Source organism: Danio rerio, chromosome 4 (genome assembly GCF_052040795.2).
Source record: "Danio rerio strain M-AB ecotype USA chromosome 4, GRCz13ab, whole genome shotgun sequence".
In the NCBI taxonomy this organism is placed as follows: Eukaryota; Metazoa; Chordata; class Actinopteri; order Cypriniformes; family Danionidae; genus Danio; species Danio rerio.
Genome location: NC_141024.2, coordinates 52,089,891 through 52,103,847, shown reverse-complemented (window position 1 = coordinate 52,103,847; position 13,957 = coordinate 52,089,891). Strand labels below are relative to the sequence as shown.

General features: G+C 33.6%; 2 protein-coding genes across 3 annotated transcripts in view; both read left to right on the top strand.

The window, feature by feature from the left end:
- The window catches only part of LOC137490961 (protein NLRC3-like), a 372,316-nt gene that overhangs the window by 48,532 nt on the left and 309,827 nt on the right, over positions 1-13,957 (top strand). The gene's annotated exons all lie outside the window — the stretch shown is intronic.
- Positions 61-13,957, top strand: part of LOC137490940 (uncharacterized) — a 627,578-nt gene continuing 613,681 nt past the window's right edge. For both annotated transcript variants that reach the window (XM_088650409.1, XM_088650407.1), the window contains exon 1: positions 61-218. The gene's annotated coding sequence lies outside the window, so the exon portion shown is untranslated. The remainder of the gene's footprint in view (positions 219-13,957) is intronic.

Sequence of the window (13,957 nt, the reverse complement as noted above, 5' to 3'; positions counted from 1 at the left end):
CCAGATCAAGTAGCTCAGCAGGGTTGTATCTATATATTCTGCGTTCTTAACAGAAACTTCATTGGCTTATTTAGCTATAAGAGAACAACTTTGGAGGACAAACTACGATTTTTGATTCCTACATTGAGATTATTACCAACAACAACATACAAAAAAAAAAAAAAAAAAAAACGACTGAGGCCATTTCTCATCCCACTTCTTCATTGAAGACTGGAAAGGTGAGTTGCACATTCTGAATTTACACTCAAATAATATCTGAATGCTGACATTATAAAATGTAAAATCTAAACATGTGCATGCATTGTTCAACAGTGTATTAAGTTTTTCAGTCATTTTTAAAAGCTTTTTTACAACTATTTGGTTATGTGTTTGTTTGTTTGGTTTGGTTATAAATATTGATTTTATCCTGACAAATGGACTGTAGCCCAAATAAGTTTCAACCTATTACGTATATAAATTTATATAAAAATTTGATGTTTCCCCATTCATTACAAATACAAAACAAAAAGCAGATAAATTATAAAGTGGAAAATGAGGGAGAAATGTATCGATAAGTCATGACTCATAATTAAGAGTGAGTAGGGGGAAAAAGCTAAACAAAAAAAGACTTTTATTGTGGCATGGTGGTGTGACGTCATAAGGCTGCGCCGCTCCCACACTGTGATTCAACTGGAGAAAGGTTTGTTTTAAAGCTTGTACACAGATGTAAACCAACTGATTAAAATTTCAGTGTGTTCATTTAATGTTAGATGTACCTGCAGTTGACAATATTATTTTAACCCTTTATACAAAGAACTACTATTTTACTCACTGTAAGGTCTATTGTTTGAATAAGATAGGATAAACTTTATTTGTCCCGAGAGGAAATTCTTGTCTTGTGCAAATAAGTGCTACAACGTTGCTGTAAGCAGACAATAAAATAAATCAAACAAACTAAACAATTAAGAACATACCTAAAAAAAGATTGAATAAAGCAACAGTAAAGTGTGTGATAAGTGTTTTAGTGAAGGTTTAATTTATTAAATAGCATGATGTCACTCTATTCCAAGTATACATCAATAAAATTCTAGTTCTAGAATTTCTAGTTCTAGAGTTCTAGTTTACATCGGCTGATTTGTGGCTTTTGTTGCTTGCTCAGACTTACATAATTTCTGTTTGTTAATGACTCATATAAAAAAAACTGTTGAAGCAAGTGTTGAAATTATCTTGTTTTTGTTCAGTGTTTTATTTATTTTAAACAGGACATTTTTATTGTTTTTTTAATTTTAAGCAGGATAAAGTGTCCAAACGCAGAGAAAAACTCCTGCTGAAGCGACTGATCTTCACACTGTTATAAAGATGGCGTTTATTAAAGAGGAGAGTGAAGATGTGAAGATTAAAGAAACATTCACAGTCAAACAGGAAGATCTGCAGGAACAAACAGGTTGGTTTTCATCCTCAAACACCAACTCAGTCATATGATCCTCATTCAGATATATTTTAATTATAAGAATACTAAATTAAATCCATCTTGCAGCCCTGAGTGTGCTGCCTAGTTCTCCTAAATGCACGTAAGCACTCATTGAAAGACAGGAATGAGTTTCTTTTGTCACTTGTTCTCGTGTCTTTTGTCATTATTTCAAGTATTATTAGTCTCCCATTTTCTCTTCCTTCTTAAGGTTATTGCTTTTTCTTGTTCTACTACTGTTTGTAAAGCTTCCTTGAACACTGGCACTATATAAAATAAACAAAAACCATAAATTAAAAGCGTTTAACTGAGCTGACGATATTTGACCTTCAGTATTCTCACAGTGTTGCAGTGATAGTGTTAGCTTAGTACTTTCCACTTGCATATGTCCCATTGATCCCAATTCCCCTTTTTTAATTAACCTCATGGGATTAAACTTGTTTCTAGTTGTTACTAGTTCTCACAGATAGTATCTGAATTAGAATTAAATCATTATCATAATAACTAATTACCAGGGCTATTGTGTTTAAACAGGGTTTCCACGGAGTCTTAAAATGTCTTAAATTCCAAAATCAAATTTTTAGGCCTTAAAAGTCTTAAATTTACTAATATTGTGTTGTAGGTCTTAAATCTTTTTTAAACAAGTCTTCATTTGTTCATATTGTGTTAACCAGTCTGGCCAAAACCTATACAATCACCAACAATCCATCTCAATAAAACTTTAAACTTTTTTTATTCAAAAAGGTCATTTTAACTCTATTTATCATAATGGATTAAGTATTTTCCTCACAATAACATTTGTTTAAACGTGCTCCATGTATTTACTGCTGAGGACATCGACCTGGACAGATTGTTGTGCATAGATTTAATTTGTTATAGTTTTTAAAACATTTGTAAATTTTTTTATTTTATTTTAAAGAAAGTTTATTTTGGAAAAAACGTGTGTGGATACAAGTAGAGCTTGCTTTTTTACACATTTAAAATCTTTTACTAAGAAATATCCAAAATAATAATATAATATTTTTTTTTATTATAATATATTTTTTGATAGGACAAATATAAAATCTGGGCCATTTGAAAAATTCTTTAGTCTTTTATGAGTCTAAAATTTCATTCATAATGGTCATAAAAGTCTTAAATTTAACTTGGTGAAACCTGCAGAAACCCTGGTTTAAGGTATGTCAGAAAACATGGATGCCCCAATTTTAAACACGCTGAATGAAATTGACACTAAAATAATTAATCTTTATAAAACATTGTACAGTATTCTGAACTATATGATGTGATGGGACGATGTGAGACAAAACAAACAAATAATAGTGGAACAATAACGTTTAGCTATACCAGTGGCGGATTTAGGCATGGGTAATGTGGGCGATCGCCCAGGGTGGGATTTTCCTGGGGGCGGCAAAAAAAAAGTCCCCTAGTGAAAGCATTTAGATACAATTACTTTATGCAAATGTATTCATTAAGAGTGGCAATCTCAAAATAAAGACATTAGGGGCCATTTACATTTGGCATTTTTTGCACGTGCGAGTTTGTTATTCTCAATGTGCAACTGAAACATCGCTTGTGAAAGCAAACTGATGCATGCGTACAGAAAACCAGCAACTCACACATGCTCCTGTGTGAATCCCGATTGTTTGCATGAACGCTGAAAAAATAAGAGTCGCTCATGCGCCATGAAACCAAATTAACAGCCTTTTGTGCAGAAGTGTCGGCACACAGCGAGTTTTGCAAAGTTTATGTAAAGTGTATGTAATTTAATGATGGTGTTACTTTCACTAAGCATGGCTATAAAGCAGAAAGGAGGGATAAAGAGTCAGGGAGGTAGGACAGGTCTAAAGGTCTAAGACAAAAGATAATTTGGTAACACTTTACAATAACTACACACTATAAACCATTTATTATGCATTAGCAAATACTGAATTCATTATTTGTTTAGCATTATCTGTTTAGCATTAACTCTAAATTAATAAGCGTTATTAAACAGTTTATAACTGCAGCTACATATGCTGTATTCCTGACTTACAACCACATTTATAATGTGCTTAATTGTACTTTCATACTTTGTTAAGGATTAATTTCCTATTACTAAATTAAGTATGGGGAGTTAAGCGCAATGTTTATGATAAGTGGGGCGGAGTGTGCCAGAATCACGGTGGCAGAAGGTCAGATGATTGTCAGACCATTGGGAAATGTCCTTATGTCTCCCTATGGCCAGTTCGCCCTTGAGTTTTACTGTTTTCTATTGTTTATTATTCCTGGTCATTTCTCCAATAATTGTAAGTTCTAAAACAATAGCATATGAGATCAGGTCACTGCTATGATATGATTGACAATTTATGTATGTCACTGTTTGTCATTGTGCTCTGTTTATTCTGAGAGCTGAGGCTGAGTATTTGTAGAGCTTTTAACTCTTGAAATGATTAACTCCGCGTCATTCTAACACTGGATAAACAGAATCCTGTATTATCAGTAATCTCGTTCCACACTGCTCATGCTATACCTGGTGTTCATTAATAGACGTTTCACATTCGCAAACCCCGGCTTAACATTGTAATTTGTAAATTTATGTTGTTTTCCCTCTTCTAAACGCACACTGATATTTATTAATCTTCTTTTTTTTTTTTAAATCCACACCAATCGATCATTAATCATTTGTTCCATTGTTTTGCAAAGGCAACTGGTAAGTGCTATTGGACGATAATTATTTAAATGGTCTTTTCCTGGTTTAGGTATTGGTATAATAATAGCTTCTTTCTAAAAGGCTAGTATTTCTCCTAATTTGCAGATATTGTTAACCCGACAAGATGCAGAAATGCCATCTAAAAAGATGACCTACTGTTTGTCCAGTCAGGGACATTGAGTACTCTTTGCCATCTTATACGATTAGAATCTTTTGTACGAGATGGTTTTATTAAAAAGAACACATACAAGCAGTTTTTTTTTTTTTTTTTTTTTTATCCGGAAAAGGCCTTTGACACTACCAGAAAGTATGGTATTTTAAAAGATTTACACGAGATGGGTGTTTGAGGAAATTTGCCTAATTTTATTGCAATTTTTTTTTTTCAATAGAGTTTTTCGTGTGCGTATGAAAACTATATTATCTGAATATATGAGCATATATAGCATATATGAGAATCAGGAGTGCCCCAAGAAAGTATACTATCAGTAACACTATTTAGTATTAAAATTAATAATATTGTAAATGTTAATGGGAATAATATATTTCGTAGTTTATATGTATATTATTTATGTATTTGTTATAAAGGGAAAAATATGTATACAATTAAGAGACAAATTTAAATATGTATAAATAAAATATATGACTGGTCAGTTTTAAATTTTTTAATTTTTCTAAATAAAAAAAAAACTGTATGCATGCATTTTTGTTTTTTAAGATCTATGCATTTAGATCAGGAGCTTTTTTTAGATAGAGAAACTATACAAGTTGTGAAAAAGGTAAAGTTCCTAGGAATGAGTTTTGACAATAAGTAGTGTTTTATTTCTCATATTAAAGTATTACGAAATAGATGTTTTAAAACAATTAATGTATGAACTTAATCTTAGAAAGGTAAAATAAATAAATAAATTAGGACCTCTGTAATGAAATCCAAGACTTTATATAATAATTCAAGGCTATTAAAGCCTTAATTTAAGATTATCAAATTTAAGACTTTTTCAATGCTTTTAATTGTACTCTGATTAGGTTTTGCATAAAAATACTTGTGCTTGACGCATTTGTTTCAGATTGTTATTTGCCTATTACATTCTAAATGATGTAAATTCTAGTACATTATTTTTAACTGTACCTTTACTGTATCCTCTGATGCGTTTAGGTTTCGCCGCAAAATTAGATTTTGCTGTACAACGCGCAATGCGGACCTAAAGAACCTGACTAATATTCTACCGGAACCATGCCAGCAGAGTTTGTGCATAGTCCATAAACTATAACTTCTATGTTAAGCGGCTTTGAAACAATTTACTTGGTAAAAGCACTAGATAAATAAAGACGAATTGAATTGAATCAGCTTAAATGTGTACACGTTAATGGACCAAACACAATATGATCTGATTTATTTTACATTTAACTTGCATCAAAATTACAGTGTGTGTAGCCAATGTTTCCAGTGTCTTTTCACTTTTCAGCTTTTGATGAGAGTTTTTAAGATTTAATGAAAACTGTTTTATTTATTTATTTCAGACTTAATTGAAGAGAATGAGGAGAGTAAAGAGGAGGAACATCATGTCAAAATTGAGGAAAAAACTCATTCACAGACTGATGGTAGTTTGAAAAGGGGAGACAAGAACCGTTTCATCTGCACTCAGTGTGGAAAGAGTTTTGGAAGAAAATACAATCTTAAGATTCACATGAAAATACACACTGGAGAGAAACCATTCACATGCACTCAGTGTGGGAAGAGTTTCAGCCAAAAATCAAACCTTAATCTACACATTATGATCCACACTGGAGAGAAACCATTCACATGCACTCATTGTGGGAAGAGTTTCAACCACTTATCACACCTTAATCAACACATGAGGATCCACACTGGAGAGAAACCATTCACATGCACTCAGTGTGGGAAGAGTTTCAGCCAATCATCACACCTTAACTGTCACATGAAAATACACACTGGAGAGAAACCATTCACATGCACTCAGTGTGGAAAGAGTTTCAGGCAGTCATCATCCCTTACTCTACACATGATGATCCACACTCGAGAGAAACCATTCACATGCTCTCAGTGTGGGAAGAGTTACAGCCAATCATCATACCTTAATGATCACATGATGATCCACACTGGAGAGAAACCATTCCCATGCACTCAGTGTGGAAAGAGTTTTAACAGCTCATCAAACCTTTATAAACACATGAGGAACCACACTGGAGAGAAACCATTCTCATGCACTCAGTGTGGGAAGAGTTTCAACCACTTATCAAACCTTCATCGACACATGAGGATCCACACTGGAGAGAAACCATTCACATGCCCTCAGTGTGGGAAAAGTTTCAGCCAATCTTCACACCTTAATCAACACATGATGATCCACACTGGAGAGAAACCATTCATGTCTAATCATCTTGTTTAATCCCACCCCTTTTCGCAGCGGCGTACAACAGAATTTCGCATACTCAATAGTGATAGGAAGTTCGGATCATTTTACTGACTCAGATCTTTGAGTCTCGTTCATCAAGATGAACAAATCTTTTTTCGAGTCATTTCGTTCATTTGGTAAAATTTGACAAAATATTATTAAAATGTTACGAATTGCTTTCAAACACATCTACAACTAGCCCAAAAGGTTGATCACTCGACAAATAAGTCATAAATAGAATATTTTAAGAAGAAGAAAATAATTCAATGTTTACCTGCTCTTTTGTCAATAGGTATTGTTGTCTGTTTGCTCAGCTCACCTCTTCATGTCTTCAAATGTCAGTGGCTCATTCACGTTACACTGACAGTCACATATAGTCTTAACCAAAGTACACAAGTCCGAGCCGATAGGAGATATGATAATTAGTTCACCTTTCGAGTCTTCTGGGCCGTCGAACCTTTTATCTTCTGGGCCCGGTTTTTCAAAAGTAATCCACTATGATTTTGGATAAAGGATTGGATCAAATCTTGAAAATGGGTTTTTCAAAAAAAAAAAAAAAAACGGATTACATAATCGGATTAGATCACGTAATCTAATCTTGGTTTTGATCTGGATCAAACCTTTAGTTTGGGTTTTTCAGACCTTTTTTGTAGGATTTGGATCACTTTGATCCAAAAAACCTGGATTAAACTGATCCCATCAGAGGGGTGGATTTAGCGTGGATTTCATGCCAAAAATGTAATGAAAACCTAAAATATTCAACTATTAAAACTATATTTGGATCATGCAGTATCTTACGAGATATACTATTTATTCATAAGGTTTTATTTTATTTGTTCATCTGTCAGGCTATAGTGATTATAGGCTTTAACGTATTTAGCCTTTCAGTATAGGCATACAGCAAAGTAGAAAGAGTTTCGCCTCATAAAATAATCCCCCAAACAGCTGTCAAAATTTACCAAAAACAATACATTTTATTGTTACTAATTGATATATATATATATATATATATATATATATATATATATATATATATATATATATATATATATACACATCACAATGGAAAATATTTTTGTGTTTAGAATATTTATTAGTGATGCATGCAATGATTACAGAATAACAAAAAAAAATGCAAAGAATGGCAATGCCTGATTTTTTAAATCCCTTTCAACAATTGCAAAAAGAGACAGAAGTTTAGCTTCAACTGGCAAAAGAACAACTGACTCTGACCAAACTGCAGTAAATCAAGACCACACTTGAGATCTGCCTCCTAAAGAATACGCTCAGACAAGCTGCTCCCTCCACATTAGATGAGGAAGTCTGACATTATTGTGGAGGTTTCAACATTGTCTTTTTTTTTTATTCAATACATCTATATTTGAAACTTATTATAAATATCCTCAATGTACAGTGTTGTAGATCTCAGATGAGCAGACCGCTGGAAGAGGATGGGGTGGGGTTTTTCCTGCTTTTATTATTTATTATTATAAATATTTTATTATTTATAAAATTTTCTTAGTTTTCATTTCAAATAAAAATAAAGTTATATTTACCCAACACTGGCTATTCTACTTGTTGCTCTTTACACAGGCCTATCTATCCATCTACATTGTGATTGAGCAGTGGTAATCCAGATTTAGTGATCCTGAAAAGTTCCTATCTGGATCAAAATGATCCAATCCAATGTTGCTTTGAAAAACTGGCTCAAAAAGTAAGCTGGATTACGTGATCACAGATTGCAAAAACAGGATTACTAAACCCGGATTAATTTTATCCGGATTAAACCTTTTGAAAAACCAGGCCCTGGTTCTTGAGTCGTTCGTTCATTACGTGACAGAATGACTCAAACTTGAGGACTTGAGAGGTGAACAGATCAATTCTTTTTCTGGCTCTAAATGCATATGATTGGCGAGGCTTTAGTCTTTCATGTGGACTCGACTCGATAGAGGACTCAAAAAATGAACTGATCTTGTCTCGCACTACACAACGTGCGCATGAGCGAATTAATTAATCTTTTAGTTCATCCGAGTCATTCATTCTTTTCACATAATGTGAAAGAAAGCATAAAAGATGAATTATTTAATAAATCAAATTGTCTTTATGAATAGTTTTGTAACATATGATGCTGCAGGGATAGGACACTTAAACACTGTTTAATTGTTGTTTATTGTTTTATTATTATTATTATTATTATTATTATACCAGAAAAGCTTTTATAACAAATCAGATTACAATCACAACACTACAATAATCAAAAGAAAAACAATAATGCACATCAAGCTAGGCTTTTTAATAAATAAAAAGAAGTAAGCTTTAAATTAAATTACACGTTTGTGCCATAAAAGCTTTATATCAAATATGGCAACTCTTCCCAATAGATGTCCTTATGAAACAGCATTTTAAGTGAAAGATAATACATATAAAAAATACAAAAGCCACAGAGCCTAATGAGCTTAACAACTTGACTTGAGAATAGAACAGTCCATTTTTAAAAAATTAAATTAAATTAAAATAAGCTTTAAAACAACATTGTGTGGCTTTACTTGTTGGACTTGGCTTAAGGTTTGTTAGCATTCAAAAACACAAGCTCTGAACTTTTGATAGGCTGAGTCTGTTTCATCTTGTGTCATTAGTTTTTGGTCGCAGGATAAAAGATGCTAAATGAGTAAATGCAAATGCAATCTTTCTTTATACAAATATTAGACCAATACATAAAGTCTGCATAGAAAAACATTATTAAACAAAAAATGGAGTATAAATGAACAAACTACAAATCACTTGTAATTGTAGAATTTAATTAATCTATCGCCTAGCTTAGTGTATGTTTTCTGATAGCAAGCCAGCAAATAGACAAATCAATATATTTATAGAGATATAAACCACATTTCCAGTAGAAAAAAGGTAAGAATAACTTAGTGACAATAGGACAGAACTTTTTTTATTTCTTAGAAAATGCTTTTTAGGTACACATTGTTTGATGATTTTATGAAAAGTTTAAAATATGATCATATGATGCAACAAAAATTCAGTTTTAAATAAATATTATTGACTGAGGTTCTCGTTGCAGTGTACAGGAGAACTACAGTTTAAGATTAGATTTGCACATAATAATGGAAGGATGGCTATATCTCTCCATAATATTAAAATCTGCAAACTGTTATGGAACTCCACACGAGACAAGACCATGAGAATGGTCAGTCACTAAAACAATAAACTTTCTAATGTGAGAAGAAGATCAGCTAGGAAACCAGTTGTTCAGGTTGTCTCGATCGTGCATCCTGAGCCCCCCTCTTTGCCCTGGACTTTACCTTCTCCACCAGAGCAGCTCACTCACATTCCACACAGAATGTTTAAATTCTTAATATGGTGTATCTTGTGGCTTTATATTCATGTTTGGTGTGATTTTAAATGTCTCTGTGTGATTGATAAAGAGGTCTTAATTTCACTGTAATATTTTACAATCTCCCTCTCAGTTAATTTGGGTTTTGACTTTGGAAAGATCTTTGCCAGATGCTCCACTCCAGGCAAAATGGTCTTCGCATCAACTCATGACCAGGCAAGAGTCTTGGTGAAGCTTTTATTGTCTTGAATTTATGATGATTTGAGTATTTAGGCAAACGGTGCAGAAGTGTCCATGTGATCCTGTATACAGGATACTCCATTGCAGGTTGTGAGTCTCTGAGCTCTGCATCAGGACTTATATGCTGCAATGTATTTCTACATGGTCAGGTATTCCTCTTTAACTCTTAAATGTATCTTTGAGTAATTGATGTTGTACAATCTTGATTGGCTTATTTTGTTTAATTATGTGAACTGCAATGGAAAATCTTTGCCTGACAAATAAATGTCAAATTCTTGTTTGACTCTAATATCTCCTGAAATCATTTAAATCTAGTAGACTGTTTAGGCTGATGTTTCCGCAGCCTACAACCAGGATTAGTCATCCATTCAGGCGCAATGGATGGAGCATGGGCACAGCATTAGAGACCTGTTGATTTCTGACAATCACTGATGATAATCTAGGGGTATGATATAATCTAGGGGCTAAATCAAACTTTCTTTAAGTATGTGCAAGCATGGGGCGGCCTATTATTACTTAAAGGAAATTAGCTTATCTGCTAAGAATCGGAACTGGCGAAGATGTGTCCGTGAGCAGATGAAACTGGCCAGCATACTGACTCTAAGCGACTTTGAGTAAACTATTAAACATTAATGGAATATAAGGATTTATTAGATTAATCAATCTAAATTAGACCTAATCACAACCTATAAGGTAATCAGCTTGAATTAGATGAATCTAAATCTAAAATTATTATAAATTGGAGTCAAGGTAAAATTCAGAGCTAGAAACAAATTAAAATAAATTTTAACGAACAAAAATATTTCTTTTCACATGTGCTAAAAGGTTTACAAGCATTTAACCTTCACCCATGCTGTTAGTTCCGTCATGGGACTAATAGAAGGACCCTTACCTCTGTGTGTATTTATAGAGTTTATAACCATAACAGTTCTACAGTTTCTTCTATTTTACTTGTTGATTTCTATTTTATTTCTATTTTATTTAAATAGTGTATTTATTTTGTTAAAGAGCCCATATTATGGTTTTTTGAAAATGCCCTTCCATGTAGTGTGTAACAGCTCTAAGTGAAGTGAAATATCCAGCTAAGGCTTAAATCCGTAAGTGTACAGTGTTTAAAACTGTTGATTCGTCTATAAAAGAGTCGACACATAGTGCTTCTAATGAGTCGTCTTGATAACGGGTCATTAGGTGTTTTGTGATGTTGTATCTACGAAACACAAGTAGTTGTGTGCGCAAACCTGGGAGATTTGAAACCTGCGGCCTCGCCCACTAACACAAAAAAACAGCCACACACACACACGCGCGCCAGTCGAATGTGACGTCACAACGTGCTGATGGATATTATTGAGTCTCTACCCAAAGATCGGTTTAAGTGCTTCTGGAAACTACATGCTTTAGACTGGGTGTATATTACATGCTTAATAATCAATTTTTAGACTGTGTGTAGGCCTATTCTTATTTAAAATAAAATTATTTTATGATTATATTATTTAAAAAATAATATTCTTTATAATTACATCCAGTTCCCCTAAAACTTTGCTTAAATACCATATACATTTATTAAATAAATAAAACCAAAAAGTAAATAACTGTTTAGTCTGACAAGTTTTCTGGACATAGCAAATTTCATCACAACACCAACTAACTTTTCTCAATCACACACACACACACACACACACGTGTACACACTCTAACTAACACACTCACTCTTGTACATGCTCTCTCACACACACCTACATTCTATCTCAATTCAATCAGAAATACTTTTTTAACATGACTGTAAATGATACAATGTTGCCGACACAAACACATAGACATCTCACAGACACATGTACATGCTCTCACTTACAAATATAAGCCCTCCCTCTCACACACACACACACACACACACACACACACACTTCTTCATGCTCTCTCATAAACATGTACTGGCTCTCTCTCTTACACACACTACTACATGCTGTCTTTCACTCACACACACACACACATATGTGTTATACACACATATATAATGATACTTATGATACTAATTTCTATTATTTTATGTGCTCATTAGGCTTTCGATAGGTGGTTGCATTATTATTATTTGGTCATGAAGGTATTAATTGTTTTAAATAGTTTTTAGCTAATAATGTTTGTGATGTCATACATGCTACAAAAGGCTTTTGAAGCTGACAAGACGTGGAGCAACCATGACCAGAGCGTTCCAGAGAGAAGGTGTCTCTCAAAATGCAGTGGCCCAGCTCGCTGCAATTGCAGAGCTGTACTTTGCTAACAGGGACCAATTTAACAGAATCAGCTTCACACCAGGAAAATTAACAGAGTTCGCTCAAAAGGGTTGAGAGCTAATTTTTGGAGACTTTTGCATAAAGGTTGTATCAATGAAAAAGAAGGGTTCACTTTTGTCTTTTTATCTGAATAAGTAATTAGAGTAGATTTGCTATCTCACTTATTGTTAAGTCCATATTTATTGTATGTTTCTTTGTTCAATAATGCTCCTGTTTACTGTTGCTAAAATGTAGAAGCAAAAACCTACAGCACAATAAGCTTAGCTTATACAGTTGAAGTCAGAATTATTAGCCCCCTTTTGATTTTTTTTCCCCTTTTTTAAATATTTCCCAAATAATGTTTAACAGAGCAAGGAAATTTTCACAGCATGTCTGATAATATTTTTTCTTCTGGAGAAAGTATTATTTGTTTTATTATGGCAAGAATAAAAGCAGGTTAAAAAGTTTTTAAAGCCATTTTTGGGACAAAATTTTTAGCCTCTTTAAGCTATTTTTTTCGATAGTCTTCAGCACAAACCATTATTATACAATAACTTGCCTAATTACCCTAACCTGCCTAGTTCACCCTATTAACTTAGTTAAGCCTTTAAATGTCACTTTAAGCTGTATAGAAGTGTCTTGAAGAATATCAAGTAAAATATTATTTACTGTCATTATGGCAAAGATAAAATAAATAAGTTATTAGAAATGGGTTTTTAAAACTATTATGCTTGGAAATGTGCTGAAACAATCTCCCCTCCATTAAACAGAAATTGGGGGAAAAAAATAAACAGGGGCACTAATAATACAGGGGGGCTAATAATTCTGACTTTAACTGTAATGCCAAAGGAAAAAAAAAATATTGACATCGGATGAAAATTTTTAAAATTCTGACTAAATTAATTAATTTTCAGCTTAATCCCTTTATTAATCTGGGGTTGCCACAATGGAATGAACCACCAGCTTATCCTGCAACATCCATGTTTTACACAGCAGATGCCCTTCCAGCTGCAATGCACCACTGGGAAACATCCAAGCACACACATATTTGAGCCTACTCAATTTACCTGTACCACATGTCTTTGGACTTGTGGAGGGAACCGGAGCACCCAGAGGACACCCACGCGAACACAGGGAGAACATGCAAACTCCACACAGAAATCCCACCTGACCTAGCTGAGGCTCGAACCAACGACCTTCTTACTGTGAGGTGAACATTCTACCCTCTGCGGCACCACATTGCCCGCCATTTGAATTGTTTTTCTAAAAGTAGTTTTTTTTTCAGCCTACTGTTTGAAAGATAATGAAAAAAATATTTGCCACAAAAAAAGTTTAATTGCAGAGCTGAGACTTAAAAAAATATTCATTTTAGAAAAAAAAAATGTATATGGTGGCTGCATGGTGGTGCAGTGGGTAGCATGTTTGCCTCACAGCAAGGAGGTCACTAGTTTGAGCCTTGGCTGGGTCAGTTGGTGTTTCTGTGCTGATCATCTCCCGATGTTTGTGTGGGTTTCCTCTGGGTGCTCTGGTTTCCCTGACAAGTCCAAAAACATGTGG